General features: G+C 43.1%; 1 protein-coding gene across 2 annotated transcripts in view; it reads left to right on the forward strand.

Annotated features, from left to right (window-relative positions):
- The window catches only part of CX3CR1 (C-X3-C motif chemokine receptor 1), a 107,708-nt gene that overhangs the window by 63,971 nt on the left and 30,857 nt on the right, over positions 1-12,880 (forward strand). The gene's annotated exons all lie outside the window — the stretch shown is intronic.

The following is a 12,880-nucleotide window of genomic DNA, read 5'->3' on the forward strand; positions in this document are numbered from 1 at the left end:
TTGGTGTGATTCTTCTTTTATTCATCGTCTTTTATTCTTTTGGCATTTTCAAGCTGGTGGTTCATGATCTTCGGTTCTGACAAATCTTTCCTGTAATAGATTGACGTACCTGAAAGTGCTGATATTTAACCTTTTTTGAACCTGTAAAAATGGCAACTTGATATTTTTCAGGCCAGTGTCCTTGATAATTTTCTTTCTTTTCTTTCTTTTTTTTTTTTCTGAGACGGAGTTTCACTCTTTTTGCCTAGGCTAGAGTGCAGTGGCACGATCTTGGCTCACTGCAACCTCTGCCTCCTGGGTTCAAGCAATTCTCCTGCCTCAGCCTCCTGAGTAGCTGGAACTACAGGTGCCTGCGACCACGCCTGGCTAATTTTTTGTATTTTTAGTAGAGACAGGGTTTCACCGTTTTGGCCAGGCTGGTTTTGAACTCCTGACCTCAGGTGATCCACCTGCCTCGGCCTCCCAAAGTGCTGGGATTACAGGCATGAGCCACTGCACCTGTACCCTGATAATTTTCTTCTTTTGTTTTCTATTTTTCCTTTCTGGAACTCCTATTTGTGAGATGTTGAACCTCCTGGGTTGATGATACTCAGTGCTGGCAAAGTTGTAGATCTTCCAGTGGGAGCAAAAACTATTGCTGCATTTCTGAAATCAATTTGTGTGTGTGTGTGTTTTGTTTTTTGTTTTTTGAGACAAAGTCTCACTTTGTTGCCCAGGCTGGCACAATCTGGGCTCACTGCAACCTCTGCCTCCCAGGTTCAGGAGATTCTCCTGCCTCAGCCTCCTGAGTAGCTGAGATTATGGACACCCACCACCATGCCTGGCTAATTTTTGTATTTTTTTGTTGTTGTTATACTTTAAGTTCTAGGGTACATGTGCACAACGTGCAGGTTTGTTACATATGTATACATGTGCCATGTTGGTGTGCTGCACCCATTAACTCGTCATTTACATTAGGTATATCTCCTAATGCTATCCCTCCCTACTCCCTCCACCCCACGACAGGTCCTGGTGTGTGATGTTCCCCACCCTGTGTCCAAGTGTTCTCTTTGTTCAATTGCCACCTATGAGTGAGAACATGCAGTGTTTGGTTTTCTGTCCTTGTGATAGTTTGCTGAGAATGATGGTTTCCAGCTTCATCCATGTCCCTACAAAGGACATGAACTCATCCTTTTTTACGGCTGCATAGTATTCCATGGTGTATATGTGCCACATTTTCTTAATCCAGTCTATCATTGATGGACATTTGGATTGGTTCCAAGTCTTTACTATTGTGAATAGTGCTGCAATAAACATACATGTGCATGTGTCTTTATAGCAGCATGATTTATAATCCTTTGGGTATATACCTAGTAATGGGATGGCTGGGCCAAATGGTATTTCTAGTTCTAGATCCCTGAGGAATCACCACACTGTCTTCCACAATGGTTGCACTAGTTTACAGTCCCACCAACAGTGTAAAAGTGTTTCTATTTCTCCACATCCTCTCCAGCACCTGTTGTTTCCTGACTTTTTAATGATCGCCATTCTAACTGGTGTGAGATGGTATCTCATTGTGGTTTTGATTTGCATTTCTCTGATGGCCAGTGGTGATGAGCATTTTTTCATGTGTCTTTTGGCTGCATAAATATCTTCTTTTGAGAAGTGTCTGTTCATATCCTTTGCCCACTTTTTGATGGGGTTGTTTGATTTTTTTTCTTGTAAATTTGTTTGAGTTCATTGTAGATTCTGGATATTAGCCCTTTGTCAGATGGGTAAATTGTAAAAATTTTCTTCCATTTTGTAGGTTGCCTGTTCACTCTGACGGTAGTTTCTTTTGCTGTGCAGAAGCTCTTTAGTTTAATTAGATCCCATTTGTCAATTTTGGCTTTTGTTGCCATTGCTTTTGGTGTTTTAGTCATGAAATCCTTGCCCATGCCTATGTCCTGAATGGTATTACCTAGGTTTTCTTCCAGGGTTTTTATGGTTTTAGGTCTTCCATTTAAGTCTTTAATCCATCTTGAATTAATTTTTGTATAAGGTGTAAGGAAGGGATCCAGTTTCAGTTTTCTACATATGACTGGCCAGTTCTCCCAGCACCATTTATTAAATAGAGAATCCTTTCCCCATTTTGTGTTTTTGTCAAGTTTGTCAAAGATCAGATAGTTGTAGATGTGTGGTATTATTTCTGAGGGCTCTGTTGTGTTCCATTGGTTTATATCTCTGTTTTGGTACCAGTACCATGCTGTTTTGGTTACTGTAGCCTTGTAGTGTAGTTTGAAGTCAGGTAGCGTGATGCCTCCAGCTTTGTTCTTTTGGCTTAGGATTATCTTGGCAATGTGGGCTCCTTTTTGGTTCCATATGAACTTTAAAGTAGTTTTTTCCAGTTCTGTGAAGAAAGTCATTGGTAGCTCGATGGGGATGGCATTGAATCTATAAATTACCTTGGGCAGTGTGGCCATTTTCACAATATTGATTCTTCCTATCCATGAGCATGGAATGTTCTTCCATTTGTTTATCTAGGAGCTGTTTTTTTTGAAAAGATCAACAAAATTGACAGATTGCTAGCAAGACTAATAAAGAAGAAAAGAGAGAAGAATCAAATAGATGCAATAAAAAATGATAAAGGAGATATCGCCACCAATCCCACAGAAATACAAACTACCATCAGAGAATACTATAAACACCTCTATGCAAATAAACTAGAAAATCTAGAAGAAATGGATAAATTCGTGGACATATACACCCTCCCAATACTAAACCTGGAAGAAGTCGAATCCCTGAATAGATCAGTAACAAGTTCTAAAATTGAGGCAGAATTAATAGCCTACCAACCAAAAAAAGTCCAGGACCAGATGGATTCACAGCTGGTTTAGTCTTGGGAGGGTGTATGTGTCCAGGAATTTATCCATTTCTTCTAGATTTTCTAGTTTATTTGCATAGAGGTGTTTATAGTATTCTCTGATGGTAGTATGTATTTCTTTGGGTCAGTGGCGATCTCCCCTTAATCATTTTTTATTGTGTCTATTTGATTCTTCTTTCTTCTTTATTAGTCTGGCTAGTGGTCTATCTATTTCATTAATCTTTTCAAAAAAAAAAAAAAAAACAGCTCCTGGATTCATTGATTTTTTTTGAAGGGTTTTGCATGTCTCTGTCTCCTTCAGTTCTGCTCTGATCTTAGTTATTTCTTGTCTTCTGCTAGCTTTTGAATTTGTTTGCTTTGCTCCTCTAGTTCTTTTAATTGTGATGTTAGGGTGTAGATTTTAGATCTTTCCTGCTTTCTCCTGTGGGCATTTAGTGTTCTAAATTTCCCTCTAAACACTGCTTTAGCTGTGTCCCAGAGATTCTGGTAAAGTGTGTCTTTGTTCTCACTGGTTTCAAAGAACTTATTTATTTCTGCCTTCGTTTCATTATTTACCCAGTAATCATTCAGGAACAGGTTGTTCGGTTTCCATGTAGTTGTGTGGTTTTGAGCGAATGTCTTAATCCTGAGTTCTAGTTTGCTTGCACTGTGATCTGAGAGACTGTTATCATTTCCATTCTTTTGCATTTGCTGAGGAGTGTTTTACTTCCAATTATGTGGTCAATTTTAGCATAAGTGCAATGTGGTGCTGAGAAGAATGAATGTTCTATTGATTTGGGGTGGAGAGTTCTGTAGATGTCTATTAGTGGTGATAAATTTCCTCAGCTTTTTCTTGTTTAGGAGTTTATTTCTCCTTTACTTATGAAGGATAGCTTTGCTGAGTATAATATCCTTGGTTTTATTTTTTTTTTTCTTTTAGCTCTTTAAATATATCATCCCTTTCTCTCCCGGCCTGTAAGGTTTCTGCTGAGAAATCCACAGTTAGTCTGATGGGGGTTCCCTAATAAGTGAGTAGACACTTTTCTCTTGCATCTGTTTTCAGAATTCTCTCTTTGTCTTTGACTTTTGCCAGTTTGACTATAATGTGCTCTGGAAAAGACCTTTTTGAATTGTTTCTATTTAGGAAACTGTATCTGGATGTTTGAATGTTTCTATTTGGGAAATGCTATCTGGGTGTCTAAATCTCTTGCTAGGTTTGAGTAGTTTTCAGCTATTAATCAATTAAATAAGTTTTCTACCCCTTTTATTTTCTCTTTGCCTTCTGAGACACCAAACATTTAAATATTTGGTTGCTTTATGGTGTCCCGTATGTCATGTAGGTTTTGTTCATTCTTTTTTATTTTGATCTGACTGGGTTATTTCAAAAAACCTGTCTTTAAATTCTGAAAGTCTTTTTTTAATTTAATTTTTTTTTGACAGGGTCTTGCTCTTTCACCCAGGCTGGAGTGCAATGGTGCAATCTCAGCTCACTGCAACCTCTGCCTCTGGGCTCAAGCAATCCTCCTGGCTCAGCCTCCAAAGTAGCTGGGACTATAGGCATGCACCACCATGCTTGGCTAGTTTTTGTATTTTTTTGTAGAGACAAGGTTTCTCCGTGCTTCCCAGGCTGATCTTGAACTCCTGTGCTTAGTCAATCTGCCCACCTTGGTCTCCCAAAATGCTGGGATTACAGGCATAAGCCATTGTGCCCAGCCCAAAATTTTGTTTTTTAATTTTTGTGGGAACATAGTAGGCATATCTATCTATGGGGGTACATGAGATATTCTGATGGAGGCTTGCAGTGCATAATAATAACATCATGGAAAATAGGGTATCCATCTCCTCAAGCATTTATCCTTTGTGTTACAAACAATCCAATTATGCTCTTTTAGTTATTTTAAATGTACAATTAATTTTGACTATAGTCACTCTATCAAATACCATGTATTACTCATTCTTTCTATTTTTTTGTGTGTACTCATTAACCATCCCCACCTTCCTGCACCCCCCAACACACTTCCCACCCGCTGGTAACCATCCTCCTACACTTTATCTCCATGAATTCAATTGTTTTGATTTTTAGATCTCACAAATAAGTGAGAACAGGTGACATTTGTCTTTCTGTGCCTGGCTTATTTCACTTAACATAATGACCTTCAGTTCCATCCATGTTTCTGCAAATGATAGGATCTCATTCTGTTTTATGGCTGAATAGTACTCCATTGTGTATATGTATCACATTTTCCTTATCCATTCATCTGTTGATGGACACTTAGGTTGCTCCCAAACCTTGGCTTTTGTGAACAGTGCCACAATATGGGAGTGCAGATATCTCTTCTATATACTGATTTCCTTTCTTTTGGGTATATACCCAGAAGTGGGATTACTGGATCATTTGGTAGCTCTATTTTCAGCTTTTGGAGGACTCTCCCAACTGTTCTCCATAGTGGTTATACTAATTTACATTCCCACCAAGAGTGTACAAGAGTTCCCTTTTCCCCACATCCTCTTCACTTATTGTTACCTGTCTTTTGGATAAAAGCCATTTCAGCTGGGGTGAGATGATATCTCATTGTAGTTTTGATTTGCATTTCTCTGATAATCAGTAATGTTGAGTGCCTTTTCATATATCTGTTTACCATTTGTATGTCTTATTTTGAGAAATGTGTATTCAAATCTTTTGCCCATTTTTAATTGGATTATTAGATTTTTTCCCATGGAGTTGTTTGAGTTTCTTACACATTTTTGTTATTAATCCCTTGTCAGATGGGTAGTTTGCAAATATTTTCTCCCATTTTGTAGGTTGTGTCTTCACTTTGTTGATTTTTTCCTTTGCTGTGCAGAAGCTTTTTAACTTGATGTGTTTTTTTGCTCATTTGCCCATTTTTGCTTTGGTTGCCTATGCTTGTGGGGTGGTATTACTCCAGAAATTTTTTGTCCAGGCCAACATCCTGGAGAGTTTCTCCAACGTTTTCTTATAGTAGTTTCATAGTTTGAGGTATTAGACTTAGTCTTTAATCCATTTTGATTTGATTTTTGTATATGGTGAGAGATAGGGGTCTAGTTTTATTCCTCTGCATATGTTTATCCAGTTTTCCCAGTACCGTTTACTGAAGAGACTGTCTTTTCCCCAGTGTGTGTTCCTGGCACCTTTGTCAAAAACAAGTTCACTGTAAGTGTGTGGACTTGTTTCTGGGTTCTCTATTCTGTTCCATTGGTCTGTGTATCTGTTTTTATTCCAATACCATGCTGTTTTGGTTTTCATTGCTCTGTAGTATAATTTGAAGTCAGATAATACATTCTGACTTCAATTATGTTCTTTTTGCTTAGGATTAACTTTGGCTTTTCTAGGTCTTTTGTGGTTCCATATAAATGTTAGGATTCTCTTTTCTATTTCTGTGAAGAATGTCATTGGTATTTTGATAGGGACTGCATTGAATCTGTAGATTGTTTGGGGTAGCATGGACATTTTAACAATATTGATTCTTCTAGTTCATGAACATGGAATATCTTTCCATTTTTTGGTGCCCTCTTCAATTTCTTTCATCAGTGTTTTATAGTTTTTATCATAGAGACTTTTCACTTTGGCTGAGTTAATTCCCAGGTGTTTAATTTTATTTGTGATGTTGTAAATGGGATTTTAAAAATTTCTTTCTCAAGTTGTTCACTGTTGACATATAGAAATGCTGCTAATTTTTTAGGTGGATTTTGTATCCTGCAATTTTACTGAATTTGTTTATCAGTTCTAATAGCTTTTTGGTGGAGTCTTTAGGTTTCTCCAAATATAACATCATATCATCTGCAAATAAGGATAATTTGACTTCTTCCTTTCCAATCTAAATGCCCTTTATTTTTTTCTCTGGCCTAATTGCTCTAGCTAGGTGAAATTCTTTCTTCTGCTTGATCTAGTGTACTGTTGAAGCTTTTGAATGTATTTTTTATTTCATTCAATGAATTCTTTAGTTTAAGAATTTACATTTGGTTCTTTTTTATGATATCTATCTTTTTGTCGAATTTCTCATTCATATTCTGAATTGTTTTCCTGATTTCTTTGTATTGTTTATCTGTGTTCTCTTGCATCTCACTGAGCTTCTTTGATATTATCATTTTGAATTGTTTTCTGTGATTTCATAAATTTCTTTTTTCATTGGACTATGTTGCCAAAGTATTGTGTTCCTTTGGAGGTGTCTTTTTCCCTTGCTTTTTCATGTTCCTTGTGTCCTTACATTGTTATCTGTGCATGTGATGTAGGAGTCACTTTTCCTAATTTTTTAAATTTCCTTTCATAGGGGAGGAATTTTTCCTGAAAATGTACCTATTGTGTTGGTTGGGTAAGGCACTTTAGCTTTGATTCTGAGTGTGTGCAGTAGTGTAGTCACCTATGATTTCTTCAGCTGTAAACATCATCCGTGATGTCTGTGATTTCCTCAGTGGCTTAGGGTGCAGTTATTAGTGGAGGCTGTGGTGAAGTTTTGTTGGAGTTGGGGACACCAGGTGGGCCAGTCCTGAGGCCCTGGTGGGGGCACTAGCAGGCTGAGTGTGCCTATCCTTGGGCCCCAGGGTGACATATACCAGCACTGTTTTTAGTGGGTCCAGGTGGGCTGATTCTTGGACTCCACGTGGCTTGCTTAGGAGCCAGTAGCTACGGTGGCAGGCTGGGCAGGTTGGCAGGTCTTCAGGCTACTTGGCAGCAGGCATACTATAGGCCATTGCAGTAGCAGTGGTAGGACAACCATCAGGCTCCCAAATAATTTGCACTGGTGTTGGTGGTGGCTGAGATGGGTTGTTCAGGAAAGTGCCCAGGCCAACAGGTGGCACATGGGGTGGTATCAGCTGTGGTGATGATAGCAAGTTGGGTTGGCCTGCCTTCTGCCTCCCAGGAGGCTGCTCAGGTACCAATGATGGTGGATGGTGCTGGGTGATCCCCAGACCCCCAGAGAGCATGCTCGGGCACTGTAGGCATATGGAGCTGGGCCAGGCCGGTGGGTTCTCAGGCCCTCGATGGTGTTTGCAGGTGCTGGCTGTGGTAGACAGGGATGGGGTGATTCTGGATCCCTGGTGAAATGCTCAGATTGGGGCAGCAGTGGCTGAGCTGTGGCCCTGCTACTAGGATGGACAGGGTTGCTTTCAGTGGCAGCAGCCATAGTCAGGTGGCTGGGGAGTGCACGTTTCACCTGCAAGGGGCAGCTGCAGTCAGGTAGCCTGTCCTCCAGGTACTTGTAAATGCATAGCAGCTCTACTGCTGGGGGCAGCAGGGTCACTGCCAGTGGCTTACACCTGGGTCCAGGCAGCAGCACCCAGCAGTGCCCTTTTGTCCTTTTAAGCCTAAAGGTGGCAACAGACTTTTCTGCTACCACTAGTGGCAGAGTAGTAGCACAGTTACTACTGTGAGGTTTAGGTTACTGCAGTAGTCATTGTGGTTCCTCGACTTGCCCATATCTGTATAAATAGCCCTTTATAAATAAACCATCCCTGAATTTTCCTAAGTGTGTTATCTATTTTCGCTGACATCCATACTAGACATAGCTATTGTGCCTCTCCAGGACTGCTCAACCCCGCTCGCCTTCTGAACCTTATCTGCTTGTTTCCAGACACAGCATTCCCAGGTGGCTCATGCAATCTCCAGGATTGTCAAGTCTAGGCCTCCACCTTCCTTGTCTCATTTCCCCAGGGATGATGGCTGGGCTTTGGCACAGCCTCCATCATGCCCACAGCACTGGGAGACACAACAGCTCTGGTTTCCAGGCCTGATCTGCCTGGACCCATGGAGGCTCTGATTTCCCCAGTGGCTAAATAGAGAGCCTAGGTAACACAACCTGAAAGTTCAGGGAAGTTAATGCTCCATAAAGAAAATGTTGACCTGGCCAGGAGCGGTGGCTCACGCCTGTAATCCCAGCACTTTGGGAGGCTGAGGCAGGTGGATTACCTGAGGTCAGGAGTTCAAGACCAGTCTGGCCAACATGGTAAAACCCCGTCTCTACTAAAAGCACAAAAATTAGCGGGGCGTGGTGGCAGGTGCCTGTAATCCCAGCTACTCGGGAGGCTGAGGCAGGAGAATCACTTGAACCTGGGAGGCAGAGTTTGCAGTGAGCCGAGATCGCGCCATTGCACCCCAGCCTGGGGGACAAGGGTGAGACTTTGTCTCAAAAAAAAAAAAAAAAAAAGAAGAAAATGTTGACCAAAGAGACATAAGAGAAGAGAAAGGGGTGAGGAATAAATTGTTGTCCTTTGTTTCCACAGCCAACAGTTCCAAGAAGCAGTGGTTCCATGGGCTTTTTAAGCTTCTTAGAGACAGGTTCTCACTCTGTCACCCAGGCTGGAGTATAGTGGCACGATCATGGCTAACTGCAGCCTCGGACTCTTGGGCTCAAGTGATCCTCCCACCTCAGCCTCCTGAGTAACTGGGGCTACAGTTGTGCGCCACCACACTCAGCTAATTTTTTAAATTTTTCATAGAGATGGGGTCTCACTATGTTGTCCAGGCTGGTCTCAAACTCTTGATGTCAATTGATCCTCCCACCTCAGCCTCCCAAAGCGCTGGGATTACAAGTGTGAATTACCACACTGGGCCATTCCATGGGCCTTTTGCAAAGAGCCTGCATAACCAGCTACATTTCCTGCTGTAGCTATGGCCAGCTCAGGAATGCACCACTCTGTGTTTGCTTTCCCTCTTTCCCTGCCTCACTTCACTTCTTCCTTCACTTTGTTCCCGTTGAATTTCACATTCCAATATGGCATCACTATGCAGGCTTTGCCTCAGCCTCTGTTGCCTAGGGAAGGAACTAAGCAAGCCCTGATGGAAATGGTGCTATTCCTTGAGGCCCAGTTGTAACGCACATTTCTCCAGAGGGGACTTGCCTTTACTTCACCCAGTGTTCTAGGGTACTTCCAACCTGGGACCTCTGTGTTTGATTGGCTTTTTGGACACACAGGAAGTGTGAAATTCAGCCCCAATATGCATGAACACAGGTTTGTGGCTGAGAGTTCTGGAGAGGACTTTTGTTTTTTTCTACTCACTGGAGCCAAAGCCAATACAGGCATCGTCATATAATTTCCCCTCTGTGTGAAAGTGAGACAGGGTTGGGGCTCTTACTTCACTTACAAAGGGAGCTCCCCTTTGGGGATACTGGTTTTGTGTGGGCTTCAGATAGAATCTCACCGTTCCTAGCCCAGAACTTGTCTTTGTCTTCCACGTTGCAGGCACATGACCCATGAAGACCAGGCTCCCAGCCTTAAGGGGCCACAGAGGGCCCAGGGCGAATGTGAGCTCCAGCCTTTCCTTCTCCCACCAGATTTGCATTCTGGCCTCTGAGAATTTTCTTTACCTTTTTTCCAGATCAACCATTTATTTAAAAAGGTATTTTTGAGTAATTATCCAGCATCCTAGGTGTTCTATACCAGGAGGGGGGCCTCTAGACATTCTTGTACCTCTATTATCCGGAAATTGCTTCTTTTCTCCTTTTTTTTCCCTCTCTCCCTCTTTGTTTTCCACAGGCCATAGTCTTCCATCCCTCCCAGGATACGACATTGGTGTGTCTCAGAGGCTTCCAGACTGACTCTCTGGAATTCAAAGTTCTGCATCCCATCCTCAGCCTAGCTCGATACTTCATGCAGTACATCTATGAGAGAATGCCCTAAGTCTCCTAGAACTGGGTGATCTGGCAGAGGGCAGGCATACCAGCGGTGTAGAGCTGGAGAAGTTCTAGGGGAGAACATGGTCACTTCCTCTTATTGTACACAGCAGGAAACTGAGGCACAGCATGTTAGGGCTCAGCACTCCAGCCAGCCAGAAACTGCTTCTCACATACATCTGTGAGAAGGGTTAAAAGAATGACTAAAAAGCAGTTTTTAAAATAGCTGTCAATTTCTACTCCCAGGCAATCCACGCACAGCTCTTATTCGCCATGAAGAGAAAACATATACAATGTACTATTCACTCAAAGTGAAACTCCAAACGAAGTCATACATTGAACCCCAGTATCGCCCCTTCTTAGGAATCAATGACCCTGAGCAAATGGAGGTTCATGAAGTCTCTGTGTGCCAGCTGTCCATGGGAGGGGGTTTCCGAAGGCCTTTCTGGCTGGTCCTGCAGCCTAGGTGTCACCTGAGTAGGTATGCCTTTGTGACCTGGTCACTTACAGTGTGAGATCTCCAAAGCCTACCAGTGGGACAGGAGTTTTATGTGCAAAGCTGAATTCAAGGAACCCTCGAGATGGTTCATGCAGTTTTTCCCTCTGGGCCTCCAGTGATAACTCCAGACAGCACAGGGTCCGGTGTTGCCCCCTGTGTCTGGCTGCCTTACCCCTTTCCCAGAACTTGAGTAGGGCCCACAGACATTTCCCAGGACACTGGGGAGCCTGTCATGTGGACCTCCTGGCTTCATCCTTCCCCCGGCCAGGATCTCTGACCTCTTCACTCCTGTGTCCCTTCCCCCAAGAGAATCTCTGCCCCCCTCAGTATCTGGCAGATCCCTTGTTATTCTTTTAGAACTTTTGCTGTTCTTTTAGAACTTTTGCTGTTTTTGGCCAACTTGAATCAACATTACTGTCTCCTCGAGCGTTTCTGTGCCAGTCAGGGGACTAGGAAAGCAGGACTGCAGGGCCTGCTCATTGGGTTCTAAGATGTGCGTGAATTCGGAGTGGGGCTGTGTAGGCCTCCCACTGAGAGGAGGGCAGGGGCCGCTTGTGAAGTGGTTAGCTCTTCTTGTCAATAGGTCCTCAGAACATCCCTTTCAGTCTCTTCTCAAAGAAGCCCTTTCAAGCCAGGCCCTTGCTCTTCTGCGATCGAGGTGCTTGACTTTTTCTACTGTTGCTCACGTCCGGCCTGTCAAGGTTGTTTTCTGCCAGCCTGGTCGTCCATGCACCTCATACTCTTCTCATGGACTCATTCCCGTGAGGAATTGGAAGGTAAGGGTGAGTGCCTCAGCACGCTGTGTGGGGCCCCTAGGGTTGCACCTGGGAGGAGCAAGGCCACGTGGACCTGCTGTCAGCTCCTACACTCCCATCTGTCCAGAACCAACCCCAAGCTTGGGGTTCAGTGCCCCCGGCCCATGCGCTCAGTGTCTACACCCATCACCCACCTGGCCTCCTGGTCTTCTGATCCTGGGATCTCCCAAAGAATCGAGCAGAGCAAAGGCTGGCCAGGATGAGCACAGTCTCTCTGAGATGGGATCTGAAAATGGGGGCACCCTTGGCAAGGAAGGAGGCACACAGAGTGGGAAGCAGCCAGGCCTGGCTTCGAGTCCTGCCCGGGCACTCCCCCACAAGGAGACTGTGGGCAAGTGGCTTCCCTTCCCAAGCCGCTGGGCTGCTCTACAGCAGAAATGTGGCAGTGGCACGCCCCTGAACTTTGCCGTGGGGAGTGAGGATAAGGCATGCAGAGTGCCCGGCTCAGATTGGATGATGACGATGGCCAGTGGCAACTTCTCTCCTAATTGTGCAAGCAAGCAGTCATGGACAAATCCTTGTGAGAGTGACTGTGTGTACACCAGGACACAGCTGCACAGACACCATCCCTACCCTCATAATGCTCCAGTTTAGTGGGGGAGACAGACATTAAACACATCCACACATAAGAGGGTGGTGATGAAGTGTCATCAATTTCACAAAGAAGAAATAATGGACTGAGATAATTGACAGAGTGGAGGACCTAATATAGCTTAGGGGGTCACAGGAGGTCTCTGTAGAGCAGACTTGCTGCCTAAGGAGCTACCTAAGTAGTGAGGATGGAGGGGAAGGGGTCAAGGCTGGAGGAAGCAGGGCGTTTGAGAACTGAAATGAGTTCATAGTGGCTACACGCACCCGGCCCATATAGGTAATTTAAAATTTCCTGGTGTGATTGAAAAAGCAAAGGGAAATAGGTAAAGTTAATTTTAATAAGATATTTTATTAAATGTAAGGCATCTAATGTAAGGCATATTATATAGTTTCATCATGTCATTAACATAAAAATTATTAATGAGATAGTTTACATTTCTTTTTAAATACTGAGTCTTTAAGAATCTGGCAAATATTTTACATTTATATCACATTTCAACTGAGACTAGCCATATCTCAAGGG

The sequence above is a fragment of the Hylobates moloch genome, unplaced genomic scaffold, assembly GCF_009828535.3.
Source record: "Hylobates moloch isolate HMO894 unplaced genomic scaffold, HMol_V3 SCAFFOLD_8, whole genome shotgun sequence".
Taxonomy (NCBI): domain Eukaryota; kingdom Metazoa; phylum Chordata; class Mammalia; order Primates; family Hylobatidae; genus Hylobates; species Hylobates moloch.